Source organism: Erpetoichthys calabaricus, chromosome 5 (genome assembly GCF_900747795.2).
Source record: "Erpetoichthys calabaricus chromosome 5, fErpCal1.3, whole genome shotgun sequence".
NCBI lineage: Eukaryota > Metazoa > Chordata > Cladistia > Polypteriformes > Polypteridae > Erpetoichthys > Erpetoichthys calabaricus.
Genome location: NC_041398.2, coordinates 216,572,465 through 216,590,156, shown reverse-complemented (window position 1 = coordinate 216,590,156; position 17,692 = coordinate 216,572,465).

Below are 17,692 nucleotides of genomic sequence, written 5' to 3'. Positions count from 1 at the left end.
CTACGGCCCTGTCCAGCTCTCCTAGAGTAACTGCCTGCCTCCTGGAATCTCCTCCATACCAGTGAGACTGTGCTGGGAGACATAGCAAACCTTCTGGCAATGGCACATATTGATGTGCCATCATGGAGAAGTTGAACTACCTGTGCAACCTCTTTAGGGTCCAGGTATCGCCTCTTGCTACCAGTGACACTGACTGTAGCCAAATGCAAAACAAGTGAAAAAACAGATGAGGAGGGGAAAATGTCAGTGGCTTCCACCTGTTAAACCATTCCTGTTTTGGGGGTCGTCTCATTGTTGCCCTTCTAGTGCACCTGTTGAGCAGTATATATATATATATATATATATATATATATATATATATATATATATATATATATATATATATCCCCTCCTTTAACCGACACCTTATCGTAGTGGAGGGGTTTGCGTGTCCCAATGATCCTAGGAGCTCTGTTGTCCGGGGCTTTATGCCCCTGGTAGGGCCACCCAAGGCAAACTGGTCCTAGGTGAGGGATGAGACAAAGTGCGGTTCAACACAACCTCCTATGATGAACAAAAAATTTGGACGACGTTTTCCCTCGCCCGGACGCGGGTCACCGGGGCCCCCCTCTGGAACCAGGCCTGAAGGTGGGGCTCGATGGCGAGCGCCTGGTGGCCGGGCTTGCACCCATGGGGCTCGGCCGGGCACAGCCCGAAGAGGCAACGTGAGTCCCCCTTCCCATGGGCTCACCACCTATGGGAGCGGCCAAGGAGGTCGGGTGCAGTGTGAGTTGGGTGGTGGCCGAAGGCGGGGACCTTGGCGGTCCGATCCTCGGCTACAGAAGCTGGCTCTTGGGACGTGGAATGTCACCTCTCTGAAGGGGAAGGAGCCTGAGCTAGTGTGCGAAGTTGAAAGGTTCCGGCTAGATATAGTCGGACTCACCTCGACGCACAGCTTGGACTCTGGAACCAATCTCCTTGAGAGGGGCTGGACTCTCTACCACTCCGGAGTTGCCCCCGGTGAGAGGCACCGAGCGGGTGTGGGTATACTTATTGCCCCCCGACTTGGAGCATGTTCCTTTGGGGTTTACCCCGGTGGACGAGAGGGTAGCCTCCCTTCGCCTTCGGGTGGGGGGACAGGTCCTAACTGTTGTTTGTGCGTATGCACCAAACAGCAGTTCGGAGTACCCACCCTTTTTGGAGTCCCTGGAGGGGGTGCTAGAGGGCATACCTTCTGGGGACTCCCTCGTTCTGCTGGGAGACTTCAATGCTCACGTGGGCAATGACAGTGAGACCTGGAAGGGCGTGATTGGGAGGAATGGCCCCCCCGATCTGAACCCGAGCGGTGTTTTGTTATTGGACTTCTGTGCTCGTCACGGATTGTCCATAACGAACACCATGTTCAAGCATAGGGGTGTTCATATGTGCACTTGGCACCAGGACACCCTAGGCCTCAGTTCGATGATCGACTTTGTGGTCGTGTCGTCGGACTTGCGGCCACATGTCTTGGACACTCGGGTGAAGAGAGGGGCGGAGCTGTCAACTGATCACCACCTGGTGGTGAGTTGGCTTCGATGGTGGGGGGAGGATGCCGGTCAGGCGTGGTAGGCCCAAACGTGTTGTGAGGGTCTGCTGGGAACGTCTGGCAGAGCCCCCTGTCAGAAGTAGCTTCAACTCCCACCTCCGGCAGAACTTCGACCACATCCCGAGGGAGGTGGGGGACATTGAGTCCGAATGGGCCATGTTCCGTGCCTCTATTGTTGAGGCAGCTGACCGGAGCTGTGGCCGTAAGGTGGTCAGTGCCTGTCGTGGCGGCAATCCCCGAACCCGTTGGTGGACACCGGCGGTGAAGGATGCCGTCAAGCTGAAGAAGGAGTCCTACAGGACCCTTTTGTCCTGTGGGACCCTGGAGGCAGCTGATAGGTACCGGCAGGCCAAGCGGAATGCGGCTTTGGTGGTTGCTGAGGCAAAAACTCGGGTGTGGGAGGAGTTTGGGGAGGCCATGGAGAACGACTTTCGGACGGCTTCGAGGAGATTCTGGTCCACCATCCGGCGTCTCAGGAAGGGGAAGCAGTGCAGTGTCAACACTGTATATGGTGGGGATGGTGCGCTGCTGACCTCGACTCGGGACGTTGTGGGTCGGTGGGGGAAGTACTTCGAAGACCTCCTCAATCCGATTAACATGCCTTCCAATGAGGAAGCAGAGCCTGGGGACTCAGAGGTGGGCTCCCCCATCTCTGGGACTGAGGTCACCGAGGTGGTCAAAAAACTCCTTGGTGGCAGGGCCCCGGGGGTGGATGAGATACGCCCGGAGTTCCTCAAGGCTCTGGATGTTGTAGGCCTGTCTTGGTTGACACGCCTCTGCAACATCGCATGGACATCAGGGACAGTGCCTCTGGATTGGCAGACCGGGGTGGTGGTCCCCCTCTTTAAGAAGGGGGATCGGAGGGTGTGTTCCAACTACAGAGGGATCACACTCCTCAGCCTCCCTAGAAAAGTCTATTCAGGGGTCCTGGAGAGGAGGGTCTGTCGGATAGTCGAGCCTCGGATTCAGGAGGAACAGTGTGGTTTTCGTCCTGGTCGCGGAACAGTGGACCAGCTCTATACCCTTAGCAGGGTCCTGGAGGGTGCATGGGAGTTTGCCCAACCAGTCTACATGTGTTTTGTGGACTTGGAAAAGGCATTCGACCGTGTCCTTCGGGGAATCCTGTGGGGGGTACTCCGAGAGTATGGGGTACCGGCCCCCCTGATAAGGTCTGTTCGGTCTCTGTACGATCGGTGCCAGAGCTTGGTCCGCATTGCCGGCAGAAAGTCGAACCCATTTCCAGTGAGAGTTGGACTCCGCCAGGGCTGCCCTTTGTCACCGATTCTGTTCATAACTTTTATGGACAGAATTTCTAGGCGCAGCCAGGGCGTTGAGGGGGTCCGGTTTGGTGGGCTCAGGATTGGGTCACTGCTTTTTGCAGATGATGTTGTCCTGTTTGCTTCATCAGGCCGTGATCTTCAGCTCTCTCTGGATCGGTTCAGAGCCGAGTGTGAAGCGGCTGGGATGAGAATCAGCACCTCCAAATCCGAGACCATGGTCCTCAGCCGGAAAAGGGTGGAGTGCCCTCTCAGGGTTGGTAGTGAGATCCTGCCCCAAGTGGAGGAGTTCAAGTATCTCGGGGTCTTGTTCACGAGTGAGGGAGGAATGGAGCGTGAGATCGACAGGCGGATCGGTGCGGCATCCGCAGTAATGCGGGCTCTGCATCGGTCTGTCGTGGTGAAAAAGGAGCTGAGCCACAAGGCGAAGCTCTCAATTTACCAGTCGATCTATGTTCCTACCCTCACCTATGGTCATGAACTATGGGTAGTGACCGAAAGAACGAGATTGCGAATACAAGCGGCTGAAATGAGTTTCCTCCGCAGGGTGTCTGGGCTTTCCCTTAAAGATAGGGTGAGAAGCTCAGTCATCCGGGAGGGGCTCAGAGTAGAGCCACTGCTCCTCCGCATTGAGAGGAGTCAGATGAGGTGGCTCGGGCATCTGATCAGGATGCCTCCTGGACGCCTCCCTGGTGAGGTGTTCCGGGCACGTCTAACAGGGAGGAGGCCCCGGGGAAGACCCAGGACACGCTGGAGGGACTATGTCTCTCGACTGGCCTGGGAACACCTTGGGATTCTCCCGGAAGAGCTAGAAGAAGTGGCCGGGGAGAGGGAAGTCTGGGCATCTCTGCTCAAGCTGCTGCCCCCGCGACCCGACCTCGGATAAGCGGGAGACAATGGATGGATGGATGGATGGAGATATATATATACAGTGGTGTGAAAAACTATTTGCCCCCTTCCTGATTTCTTATTCTTTTGCACGTTTGTCACACAAAATGTTTCTGATCATCAAACACATTTAACCATTAGTCAAATATAACACAAGGAGACACAAAATGCAGTTTTTAAATGATGGTTTTTATTATTTAGGGAGAAAAAAAATCCAAACCTACATGGCCCTGTGTGAAAAAGTAATTGCCCCCTTGTTAAAAAATAACCTAACTGTGGTGTATCACACCTGAGTTCAATTTCCGTAGCCACCCCCAGGCCTGATTACTGCCACACCTGTTTCAATCAAGAAATCACTTAAATAGGAGCTGCCTGACACAGAGAAGTAGACCAAAAGCACCTCAAAAGCTAGACATCATGCCAAGATCCAAAGAAATTCAGGAACAAATGAGAACAGAAGTAATTGAGATCTATCAGTCTGGTAAAGGTTATAAAGCCATTTCTAAAGCTTTGGGACTCCAGCGAACCACAGTGAGAGCCATTATCCACAAATGGCAAAAACATGGAACAGTGGTGAACCTTCCCAGGAGTGGCCGGCCGACCAAAATTACCCCAAGAGCACAGAGACGACTCATCCGAGAGGTCACAAAAGACCCCAGGACAACGTCTAAAGAACTGCAGGCCTCACTTGCCTCAATTAAGGTCAGTGTTCACGACTCCACCATAAGAAAGAGACTGGGCAAAAACGGCCTGCATGGAAGATTTCCGAGACGCAAACCACTGTTAAGCAAAAAGAACATTAGGGCTCGTCTCAATTTTGCTAAGAAACATCTCAATGATTGCCAAGACTTTTGGGAAAATACCTTGTGGACTGATGAGACAAAAGTTGAACTTTTTGGAAGGCAAATGTCCCGTTACATCTGGCGTAAAAGGAACACAGCATTTCAGAAAAAGAACATCATACCAACAGTAAAATATGGTGGTGGTAGTGTGATGGTCTGGGGTTGTTTTGCTGCTTCAGGACCTGGAAGGCTTGCTGTGATAGATGGAACCATGAATTCTACTGTCTACCAAAAAATCCTGAAGGAGAATGTCCGGCCATCTGTTCGTCAACTCAAGCTGAAGCGATCTTGGGTGCTGCAACAGGACAATGACCCAAAACACACCAGCAAATCCACCTCTGAATGGCTGAAGAAAAACAAAATGAAGACTTTGGAGTGGCCTAGTCAAAGTCCTGACCTGAATCCAATTGAGATGCTATGGCATGACCTTAAAAAGGCGGTTCATGCTAGAAAACCCTCAAATAAAGCTGAATTACAACAATTTTGCAAAGATGAGTGGGCCAAAATTCCTCCAGAGCGCTGTAAAAGACTCATTGCAAGTTATCGCAAACGCTTGATTGCAGTTATTGCTGCTAAGGGTGGTCCAACCAGTTATTAGGTTCAGGGGGCAATTACTTTTTCACACAGGGCCATGTAGGTTTGGATTTTTTTTTCTCCCTAAATAATAAAAACCACCATTTACAAACTGCATTTTGTGTTTACTTGTGTTATATTTGACTAATGGTTAAATGTGTTTGATGATCAGAAACATTTTGTGTGACAAACATGCAAAAGAATAAGAAATCAGGAAGGGGGCAAATAGTTTTTCACACCACTGTATATATATATATATATATATATATATATATATATATATATATATATATATATATATATATATATATATATACTGTATATATTGTGGTATTAGGCTGTATAGCGCCCAACCCGGCACAGACTTACACAGAGGCACATGTCAAAGGAACAGAAATCTTTTATTTTTCTTCAGCCGTGGGGCACGCCTTCCCCGTGTCCCACAGGCCCAACACAGTCCCAAAACACAAATAAGTCACAGACCACACTCTTCCTCTGGCACCACCAGGGGAGGTACTGAGGAGTCCATGGCTGCTCCCCCGGAACATAAGCAGAAGGGACATCCTGGCTGGGCAGGGGACCTGGCAGCCTGCCACAATATATATATATATATATATATATATATATATATATATATATATATATATATATATATATATATATATATGCCTAATGAGCCCAAATGAGGGTGAAACACATGACGTGTACTCTTTGCATTATTTGACAGTAAACTATGCAACATTCCATGATCTGCTTCTCACAACTGAAGAGGGCACCGTGGCAGATGTTTGCCGAATGGCAGACCAACCACAAGCGTTACCTGGTAGGTAACCACCCACACAATTCAGGCCGGGACTCAGACTACGAATGCAATGAATGTAATTACTCCGGACCTACAGGCTGTCAAATAAATTAACTACACGCTGTGGCGCAGCGTAAAGGGGCTTTGTCTCTGACGCTGAGGTTCGATCCCCGAGAGGGGAGCAGTAGAGTGTGTATGCCTGATGAGCCCAAATGAGGGCGAAACACATGTCGCATACTCTTTGCATTATTTGACAGTAGACTATGCAACATTCCATGATCTGCTTCTCGCAACTAAAGAGGGCACCTTGGCAAATATTTGCCGAACAGCAGACCAACCACAAGCGTTACCTGGTAGGTAACCACCCACACAATACAGGTCGGGACTCAGACTATCAATGCAATGAATATATATATGTACTAGGAGGTTCCCTCTGCTCGCTTCGCTTGCCAACCCTCCTTGCCTGTGCTACTCGCCAGCCACTTTGTGTCTCTGCCGCTCGTGTTGTGAAGAGGGGGGCTGATTGCACCCCAAAGAGACGCGGTCGCTCCTCCAAAACTCCCTCTTAAACTGTGATACAATGGAAAACAAATAGTTTTTTTTTTACCTCCTCTTTGCTCGATCAGCTGCTGGTTTGCTGCTGCTGCTGTAACACGTGATCTGCATGCTGTGCAGCACTTCAAACATTTAAAAGCCTGTACAGCAGCTGTCTTCTTTTATTTCTGGCCCCGGGTGTGGTTAAATCAGTTGGCACAAAATCTCGTCTCGTGGGAGTGAGTTCTTGATATGTTTAGTTTATAATTTAAAAACGGAATAAGAAACTGAAAATCTAACAACATCACATTAAATTTCGATAAATTCTGAATAGAATGATACCAAACATATGTAGGTTTTAAAATAAGCCAGATTTAAAGCGTGACAACAAACTTGACATAAAATCGTTCCACAAAATGTTTTCACTTTTAGGCTTAGGATTTTATATATATATATATATATATATATATATATATATATATATATATATATATATACTGTTTATATAAATATATACTTACTGTGTATGTATTGCATATACATTACAAAACCCCCATAACCCAACCTTACTGTAGTTTAAAGGCATAGAAGAAATACTCATTCACATACCAGACTTGCTAATACAGAGTGAAATTAGAGTCACTTATCATCCTTACTCACAAATCATTTGGAGTTAAGAGAAAAATCACAGTACCTAGAGGAAAAAAAATACACTGACATAGGGAGAACATGCACACTCCATACAGGAAGTCCCTGCACCAGCATTCTAATCCTAGGACTCTGGAGTTCTGATTCAGAAATGTTATACCTGCTGCAAACTATCTATCGCACCATCATGACTCCCATAATAAGTACTGTATATGGCTTTCTGTATTACTTCATAGCAGTGTATGCTTTAATATTCTGCACATAGCACTCTGGGTGGATTAAATTAACATGAATTGATCTACTGTATAGATATGTATATACCTTTCCCAAGCAGTGACATTTTTATTGTGTGCACTGACTTTTTTTCTTCCCCTTTTGCAACAATCAGTAATGTCTTTCCATACTATGCAAGGATATTAGATGAAGCAGTTCTTCCATGTGGTGCTTTTGTGGCAAGCAAAGATCCTTAGCCTCTCATCAGCAGATTTTATTGCTGCTGCCAGACAGAAAGCCACTTTTGCCAAGGCTGATTGCTCTTCAGTTAGCACACCTGATTACACTCAGCGCGTAATTGAAGGCAATCGCTTTGTTAAGCCAAGTGCATCTAGATCAGCGCCTGTCGGGCTCCACAGGTCTCTCCTGGAACTTACTGCACTTGACAGATCACTTTTGTTCAGCTCTCATATATTCTGACATCTTCCAGTCAATAACATATCTTAGCTTGCATTGTTGAAGAATGCCAGTTAACCTTTTTTTTTTGTAATTTGTTCATAGTTTGCATTGTCCAATCAGTCATAGAACACATTGTGGCAGCAATGATATTAAACAAGCAGATTACTTGTAACAAAGAGATCCATAGATGTGCTGGTGTCATTCATACTAAGAGAATAAAACAGTTCCGCTCTTCTTTCCAACAATGCCCACAACAAAAGGGCCCGTTTACAAGTGTAAGCTTTGTACAATGAAATATGTTTTAAAGTTGGTGAAATTAAATCATATTTTCTTTCCAAAGCCATTGTGTAGGCTCTCTGTGTGCTGTTGCTAGGGTGGTTGCCATACAGAATGACTGGAGTCGTGACCAGTGATGTCATCAGGTCAGCACCACTCATTTCCAGGTCACATGAGACTGAATAGTTCCTTGACACTTGGTGTGTGATTTTCTTTCTTTGTAGATTTCATCCATCAATGTTCCCAACCCGCTTTATCCTGAGCAGGCTCATAGGAATGCTGGAGCCTAACTCAGCAAGCAGGGTAATCGAACATTGATTTCAATTATTGACTTTGAGTCGGAGTTTTGTTTTTGCCTTTGGTGACGGTGCATTTTGATCTCCCAGCTCCAAACTTTGTGTGATACGTTTTGTCAACATTTCATCTCCTGATCCTCATTTATTATTTTTATAGCAGGGACTTTTGGCACTGAAAAAACAGACACATCTGTTTTTTCCTGTCTTTTTTTCCAACTGTGGCAGAACTAGTATTATCTATCCACAGGGAAATGGAACCATGAAGATTGTGAGGGTGGTGTGATGGTTAGAATTCTTATTCTTTAATCAAGTATTTTCATAATTTTTTTTTGTCAATGCTCTATGTCTGCCCAGATAGGACTATATCATCCCTAAAGTTATTTATTAAAATTTGGGGTTCTTTGCACCAGAAAAAAAAAACAAAACAGAAGAAGACTTTAGTAAAGAAGCTTTCCAGTACTAACAGTAGCTATGTACTAAATGCATTACGTTTAAGGGTAATCAAGTTTGGTAATATATCATTTTAATATTAGTAACACAGAAGTACAGGTAAGACAAATATACTGCAGGCAGTGTGGTGTAGTGGTTAAGGCTTTGGACTTCAAACCCTGAGGCTGTCGGTTCACATCCTGCCTCTGACACTGTGTGACCCTGAGCAAGTCACTTCACCCACCAGTGCTGCAATTGGAAAAAGAAGAGCAACGTAACCAATTATATCTCAAATTTTGTAAGTCGCTTTGGGATAAAGGCATCGGCCAAATAAATAAATGTACTCACTAATCACAGCACTTGAGAGTGGAGGCATGTTGATTAGCAGATGCAAGTGTGAATGTCACTGTACATGTGACAATGTTATTACTGTCAAGGACACTAATAACATATCAGGTAGCAAGAAGACCAGGAGATGTTAACAAAAGCAGAGAGACAAAGTAAGTGGCAAGGCAAAGGTCATAACCAGCAGTGGCGTGCAGAGGCTAGAAGATGCAATGATTGTATGCCCCCAATGGTGAGGTGGTGTCAAGGTGAATGGTAAAGAAGGCATATGAATATGATAAAGAAAGGCATATTATTAAAGAAATAAACATCTTATTCAAATTAAATATTCATTTAAGTTAGTTTCTCCAAATTAGATCTCCTCTCCAAAATCAATTGTACTACTTCATTTTTTACATCATCGGTGAGGAATTCTTTTTCAATGCTAATTAAAGCCAGTTTGGTCAGACACCCTTGTGACATGGAAGATCTGAAAGGTCAAGAACCCCGACCGAACTCCAGTACATGCAAGAATTCTAACACAACCCAGATTGGCTCTGGCTACACAGACTACATATTTTTCCGACTTGACTGACTAGACTAGCTAGAAAAAGAACACGAGAGATGAAATAAGTGAGGTAAACTCAGTCTCAGAAAAACACTTCACTTCACCAAGGTTGGACAAGTGACCCTTAACACGTTCACTGCACATACGGGAGGGAGCGGAGCATCTCTCTTGTGCTGAAGCTCTTTTCAAGGTTGTTTGACTCGTGGGTTCGATTTCCTGTCCCATGTGAAATAAACATAGTTTTCGTAATGTTTTCAAGGGAAGGCCTCTTTTCACTGTGCGGGGCTCTCTCAAGCCCGGTGCGAGCACTTCTTGTGCTAAAAGTTATAGTGCTTTATTGAGAATGAGCTATAATAATTTACATTTGTTCATAATAAATTAAAAATTATTTTCGAAGCAGGGCTCTCCTAGAGAGCAACACTCTTTGTCCCCCAGATGTGGATACCCGGGGCTGTCACCCCCTCAGCACACCACTGATAACCAGCAATTAAAATGCTGGGGCAAAGACAAACAAAGAACCTAAATCAAAACTAAAACTAAATAGTATGAACTACTTTTATATACAGGTAAAACTCCCTTACAACGAATATCTTTACAATGAAATTATCATTATAAAGAAGTATTTTTATGGTCCCGACAGTTTCCCCATATGACGCGAGTCTATAGAAATCTCGTTACTACAAAGTACATTCAACAGATACTTTCATTACAACAAAGAGCCCAAAAGACCTTGAAATGCCTGAATGAATCATCCACAGAGCAGTTTTTTCTGTGGTCGCAGCTCAGTTGTGCACAACGATCCCCAAACAGAAACATTATAAAAAAAATTCTTTGAACTTTGCTCGTACTGTTTTTTTTACTGATTTTGTTTTCGGTGGTTTTCAATGATACCTTTTGCTTATCGCTCGTCAACATTTGAAAAACATCCATTGGAATTTAAGTCATTGTCACCCTCCTATAGAAACGGCAGACACAAAAAATGATAACAGTTCACATTAGAAAAAAATTTTTTTGCAACTCTCGATTGTGGCAAAAAGAAAAAAGACGTTGCCAGTGAATTCGGAATTTCACCATCGATGCTGTCAACTTTCTTGAAAGGCTGAGCAAAAAAAAGAAGAAAAATCTTGAGTTGCAAATATATGTGAACTGCTGCATTTGAAGATGTCGAAAAAGCCATTTTTATGTGGTTCAGTGATGCTCATTCAAGAAACATTCCTATTAATGTGGCACTCATTCAAGAAAATGTGGGGTTTCTAAACTCTCTTGGGACCTCCCCCAAGTAGACAACACACCGAAGAGCATCCCGAGGTGTGATCACCACATCTGTGGAAGACTGTTTATATGTTGCCGGGACAACAGCAGGCTCACAGCTCTACTGCGTCTCTCCACCAAAGCAAACTCGATGGGTGATGCAAGGAACATTGTAAATGCAGGGAATAGGATTACTTGGCCATTATCCTGGCCACAACCCTGCCTGACTGCTGTGTCTGTGTATAGGAGAGTGGCAGATCACGCTACAATAAATAACCCTGCTGTTCCCGTTTCAAGCTGAATAAAGCTGGTTTTGCTAAAGTACTGAGACTCAGCCTCGTGTTTTGGGGTGTAAGACAGGGACTTATAGAGCAACCCTGATCTTTAAGGATTCACTTCTGTGGCATCTCACTGCACTGCTCTGAGCCTGCTGCTGCCCTGTCCCAGCAACGGACAAACAATCTTACACAGACGCAGCAATCGTGCTTCGGGACACACTTCAGCGTGACATTCCCATTGGGTGGGGGGGATTGGGGGATCCCAAAAGAGTTCAGAAACCTCACAATATGAAGAAGAAGAAAAGGATGATTCAGCTTCTGATTGATAACTGTGCTGCCCACAACATGCTTCCGCATTTAGATAATGCTCGCGCTGAATTCCTCCCGCCCAATTGCACAGCAGTGCTTCAGCCATTGGATTTGCGCATCATTCGCACCCTGAAAGAGTATTATAGCAAGGAAATGCTGAGAAAAATTCTCGTCAGCATAACTTATAGACAGGAGAAGATTAAAATTAATGTGAAAGAAGCTATTGAAATGATTGCAGACGCCTGGATGCAAGTTTAGAAAGCACTATAGCTACAAATAACAGAATCTCATTACAATGAAATTTTTATTACAACAAAATATTTTTTAGGTCCCTGGAAGTTCATTGTAACGGAATGTTACCTGTATTATGTATATTATATTATAAATACTTTTATAAAGCTTTTATAAATCTGAATTACCTCCTGAAGTATGCTGAAGCTTTTGCATGCCAACACATCTATACTGATAGTGCCAGTGATGTCACTAATTCCAGATGTAACAAAAACATGGCTTCTAGTAAATATCTAACGTATGACGGTAAAGAAAAACAACATCCGCGTAACTAAACCAACATTGAAAACTAAGTTCAGAAATGAATTTCCCACATTTAAAGACTCCATGCATAGAACTTAACATATACTACAACTACTACTTTTTAGTTTTCCCATTATACAGGATGAATCAATTTAAGTTATTTTAAACTTATTTATTAACTTATTTTTAAGTTATTTTTTGGTATTTACAGCTAAACCATGCTCTCCATTTCTTAATGACTGATTTAACTGGACTCCACAGGATATTCAGTGACTTGGATATTTTCTTGAATCCATCCTCTTACTTGCGCTTTTCTCGGAGTTGCTTGTTGTGTTCTTTTCTCTTCATTGCACAGGTTAGTCCGCTATGTTGATTTACCACAAGTTGGACATTCCAGATAAGGTGCAGTCATACAACAATCAACTGAAACCCCAGACAGATGATCTCCATTGAACTAATTCTGTGCTGTTTGGCAGCATCATTGATGATTTAGGTTTGCCATATTAAAGAGAGACAGAGAGAAAGGACTGAGCAGTATTGTTATACTTGTGGGGAATGGGGAAGACGTTTTCCCACAAGGGAAAAAAGAAATAAAGTGTGTGCTGTTTTTGCACTTGTGTCTCTGTGCCTGTCTATGTCCGTATTTGGGGAGCTGTACGGCTCTGATATACCACAGTACACAGTATTTTACATACTGCAAGATAAAAACCTAGCAACTCCATTGACCAATGAGGAAAGACAGACTACCAATGAAAATGGCGGATTACGATCACATGATTTAAATGCGCGACTGTGTAATTTAAATGGCAGGTGTTGTTGATTCCTGAAAAAAACAATACTGTGTATGTGAAGCTCAGGAAAAATGAAATCTAGACATCGTTAATTACAGGGGTGACATCATTTTATCAATTTGTTAAAAACTTGAAATATGTGACATACTAGTTTTTTCTGTAGTTGGTAAGAACTGTGATAGAAGGGGACCATACTGACAACCTACTGGTTCCCTTTCTCTATATCTGCAGAACATATTGACCTTAACACATTTCTTTACATTAAGGAGGATTCAGGAAATATTCAGACCACTTCACGTTTGGCACACTTCATTCTGTTACAGATTTCATTTAAAAATTGATACATTTTGCTATTTTTGCCCATTAATCTGCATTCAATAATTCATAATGACAACGATTTCAGATAGTGAAAATCAAAAACTGAAATCTTTCAGTGATAGAAGTATTCAGACCCTGTGCTATGGCACACCAGATTGTGGTCAGGTAAGTTCTCTTTGCTTCAACTCTCCTTGAGATGTGTCAAGAACTTGATTGGAGTCTGTTTGTGGCAAACTAAATTGTCAGAGTATCACTTAGAAAGGTGGACACCTGTGGATATAAGGTCACACAATTCACACTGCATGTCAGGACTAAAACCAAGTCACGAAGTCCAAGGAACTCTCTGTAGAAATACACAATTAAATAAGTTGAGGCATGGATCAGGGCAAGGGGATAAAACCATTTCTAAAGCTCTGAGTGTTCCCAGGAGCACAGTGTGAAACAGAAGAAGTCTAGAACCACCAGGACTCTACTTAGAGTTCTCCGTTTGGGTATACCAAGTAACCAACCGGTTAAGAAAGGCCTTGGTCAGGGAGATGACAAAAGATCTAATAGTCTAGCAGAGCTCCAGAAGTCCTCTGTTGAGTTGGGAGAACCCTGTCAGAAGGATCACCATTTCAGCAGCACTCCATCAATCAGGTATTTACAGTGGAGTGGCTGGACAGAAGCTGCCCTTGAGTAAAAGACATACAACAGCCCACTTGGACTTTGCAGGAGGGCATTTAAAGGACTCTAGTCTGATGAGACAACAATTGACCTCTTTGAACAGAACCAGGCACTGCTCATCATCTGCCTAATACCATCCCTGTGGTGGTAGCATTAGGCTATGGGGTGCTCAGCAGGGACAGGGTGACTTGTCAGAACTGAGGGAATGTCGGCCAAATTCATAGAGGTTCTTAAAGAACAACTGCTCCAGAGTATAGGTGACTTCAGACCGGGGTGACGGTTCACCGTACAGCATGACAATGACCTGAAGAATACAAGCAAGTAAATGCTGGAGTGGCTTCAAGACAAGTCTCTGACTTTCCTGGAGTTGCCCATCCAAAGCCTAGACTTAAACCCCTTAGAACATCTCTGGAGACCTGAAGATGACAGCTTACAGACACTTCCCAACCAATCTAACGGAGCTTGAGAGGATCTGCCGGGAAGAACAGGATAAACTGCCCAAACCCATGAGTGCAAAGCTTGTGGAGACTTCAACAAGAAGACTCAAAGCTGTAATTGCTGTCAAAGGGACTTCTACAAAGTACTGAATTAAGGGTCTGAATACTTAAATAAATCAGAGATTTCCATTTTTGATTTTAAAAAATTCACAAACCTTTCTGAAAACATGTTTTCACTTTTGTCATTATGGGTTATTGAGAGTAGATTGACAGACAAAAATGGCACATTCATCCATTGAAAACTAAATCTTCAACACAATAAAGTGTGTGGAAAGTGAAGTGGTGCTTTCTGAATCTACTGTACGTCAAGTATTATGTGAATTTGAAAATGTTCAGAGGCACAATAGAAGGACATTCTGATTAGCCAATATTTACTAATTGCAGTTAATCCCAATTGTTATTTATTTTGATGATCTCACCTTCTTTATGCCATTATTGTGACAGCGTTTATACACAAGGAACGGCGCTAAAATCAGAAGGATAAACCGAAAATCAAGAGGACTACCACTTACTAGAAAAGCAAGCCACCATGGCAGCACCATGCCCCTCTTCTTTCCTCTGTTGAGATCTATTGATTGCATTTCATACAATGAGGGGCCGGCATCACTATAGTATATGTGGGTCATCCCTGTGATGAGAATTAATGACAGATGCAGAAAACAAAAGACGATTCCCTCCATATAAACTATTTTTTCATTTGAATTAACTTAGTAGAAGGCCTCTCCTTTGTGACTAAAAGGCCATCTTTGAATTCATACCCTATACTGATTCATTTATTTCCAGAGCACTATAGATAGCATGGAGTCAGTCCAGCACTGATGCACGCACACCAGCCAGACTCCTAATAATCTGGAGGCAGGCATTCGTAACAGAGCACCGCAGTGCATAAAAATCAATTCAACCTTGTCAATGCAATGCACGGTAACTATGGCAAATGATGCAATTCAGGACATATGGAGTTCCCCTGCAGGAAAACTGGCATTCACAATCAGTCACTTTGTGAATGGGAGATATAAAGAGTGACTATTCTTACTTGTGTGACTATCAATTTTAGAAAATAGCTCTATGGAAAATGAAGCTGGAAACATATCTATTAACTGCGGTATGATTAATTTAGCCATGGACAGCATGGCAATGAGGTGGAAGATCATAGGGGAGCCACACCCCTGGGGGCTTTCTTCAGGGCATGAGACCCTGCAGCCCTTACTCTGATTAATAGAAACTGCTTTCTGTTCGAGTGCCTGGTTGATTAAATTCAGCATCAGGCACTGACAACAATTTTTATATCATGATTACATCTCATGCCTGTTGAGATGGACCCTTGTTGTATGAAGGGTTGGCTCCTACCTTGTTCCTATTGTGGTGGGATCTCCTTTACTCACAATTCTTAACTGAACTGTAAATACGAGAAGCAGCAATAGAAATATCACAAACTCAATCAAATGAATTCATCTTAAAGAAACCATTTTCTCATTTTTTAGTTCATCATGAGGTTCAATTGAAAAGTGTAATAAATGACATTAATTTTAGACACACTGAACAAGTACATTAAGTGTCACTTTTTAGATAACCAGAAAAAAATTCTTCAAGTATTATTTGTCAGGAAGAGAAATAAAAGCATTCACGTAGGCATTTAAAAAATGTGAGTTCTCCATTTAAGTTAATATATAGTGTCATTATGTAACCTGGTTAGGGTGAACGTGACTGTAGCATTGTAGGCCTGTCCAAGTGCTTGGAGATTACGATTTATTGACTGATTGCATTATCAGTCGAGATGTTCACTTCATCTTGTCAAGCCTGTTAGCAATCAACTCCAAATAGTGGATAGACTGCAATATCCACTTTCTACTTAACCCTGAAAAAGAATTTTATTATAGAGTGTAGAAACAAGGACAATTCTCTGGCCAGTAGCTTTACTTTGAGAGGAAAGTTGTCCCAAAAATATCACATAGCGGGGTGGCTCAGGAGCATATCCATCGGCCATTCTGTGTGTATTTTAAACTCCTACGGTGTATTCAGAAAGTATTCACATCACTTTTTCACATTTTGCTATGTTGTAGCCTTGCACGTAAACCATTTAAATTAATTTTCTCTCATATCAGATGTATTAAAAAAAAAAAAAGAAATATCTCATTGGCACAAGTATTTGGACCCTTTACTCATCACTTAGTTGAAGCCCCTTTAGCAGCGATTACAGCCTGGAGTCTTCCTGGGTGTGACTTGTCAAGATTCACATACCTGGAGGTTTTGTTATAATCTCTATTTGCCTAAACTATGAAGGTTCAGTTGTTTCTCATAACACATACCTCTCATTCCCAGTGTTCCCACTGTTATTATTTTTATAATTCAGGAAAGTGTGCACCAAACTATATATCAATGATGACACTCGTCTCGGACTCCCTAATATGATTGCTATAAAATGACGGTGTCAGTAAACAATAAAATGGCATTGCATGTTAAACACTAAAATTTTACAACTTTCTCATATATGGGTTGGAGATGGTGGCACTGACCAGAAAGCAGAAGACAGAGCTGGAGGTAGCAGAGTTAAAGATGTTAAGATTTCCTCTGGGTGTGACGAGGATGGACAGGATTAGAAATGAGGACATTGGACGTTCAGCTCAAGTTGGACGGTTGGGAGACAAATTCAGAGAGGCGAGATCATGTTGGTTTGGACATGTGCAGAGGAGAAGGATGCTAAGGATAGAGCTGCCAGGGAAGAGGAAAAGAGGAAGGCCTAAGAGGAGGTTTATGGATGTGGTGAGAGAGGACATGCAGGTGATGGGTGTAACAGAACAAGATTCAGAGGACAGAAAGATATGGAAGAAGATGATCTGCTGTGGCGACACCTAACGGGAGCAGCCGAAAGAAGAAGAAGAAGAAGAAGTGAAAGAAAAATGTAACCTGACATGCCACAGGCCATCAGAATTCTTAATGCCCAAATATCTCCAGTTCCTGTTTAACTGGTGTCATTCCAGTCTACCGCCTCACTTTCTGCTTTATATGTTTCTCATATTACACTTTGGACTTTTTCAACAGCACCTGCACTTTATCTTTTGTTTTGTTTATTGATACAATAGGCACACTTATGTCCTGTTATGTGCTTTGATAACCTTTTACTTATCACTAACTCAGTGCAGTTCAATGCCACAAATTTTCTCTGTACAATATCTTACTTATAGTACAATATTACTTTATTGTGGAAGGTTTCTATCCCATCACTGTATACTGTTATATGGTTGTATTGTCTATTCATGGTTTGTTTCTGTCGCACCTTGCACCTTGTTGTATGCTGCTATATGTTGCACCGGGGCTCATGGAGACACGTTTTCTCATCTCACTATGAATGTTGTCA